This window comes from Taeniopygia guttata, chromosome 1 (genome assembly GCF_048771995.1).
Source record: "Taeniopygia guttata chromosome 1, bTaeGut7.mat, whole genome shotgun sequence".
Lineage (NCBI taxonomy): Eukaryota > Metazoa > Chordata > Aves > Passeriformes > Estrildidae > Taeniopygia > Taeniopygia guttata.
Window position 1 is genome coordinate 111,153,222 of NC_133024.1, and position 584 is coordinate 111,153,805.

Consider the following 584-nt stretch of genomic DNA (forward strand, 5'->3'; position numbering starts at 1 on the left):
GTGGCTTGGGGTAGTCAGTGAGTTTTGACGGGGACAGCGGTGGCTTTTGAGGGGGACAGAAATGTGAGGGGCGGCTTGAGGGACACGGTGCTTCTTCACAGACCACACCGGGGCCGTACACTTAGAAAAAAACACACCATGAAAATAACAGCAATAACAATAATAATCACCACAATGAAAACCCACGACGAAACAATTACAAATTCCGGCGAATCGCCCGCGGGCTCCCCCTCACACCCGGCGCACACAGGTCCGGGGGGAGGCTGGGCGCGGGTTACAACAGCGGCACCTCCCAAACCGCGCTGTGCCCTCCGTGCGCGTCCCCCCCGCCGTGCCGGACCCGTCCCTCCGTGCGCGGGCGGCCGCTGCCTCAGTTTCCCTGCGGCGGGGCGGGCTGAGGGCGGCGGCGGGGCGCTGCGGGCGGCGCTGCCCGTGCAGGAAGGCGGTCGGTCGGTCGGTCAGGGGATCCCCGCTGCCGTCCCCGCTCCGTTCCCCCGTTCCCCACCGCCGTGTGCCCCCCCCCCCCCCCGCCGCGCCGCCCCCTCGCCCCCCGCTCCCCCCCCCCATGCCCGGCCAATCGCGGC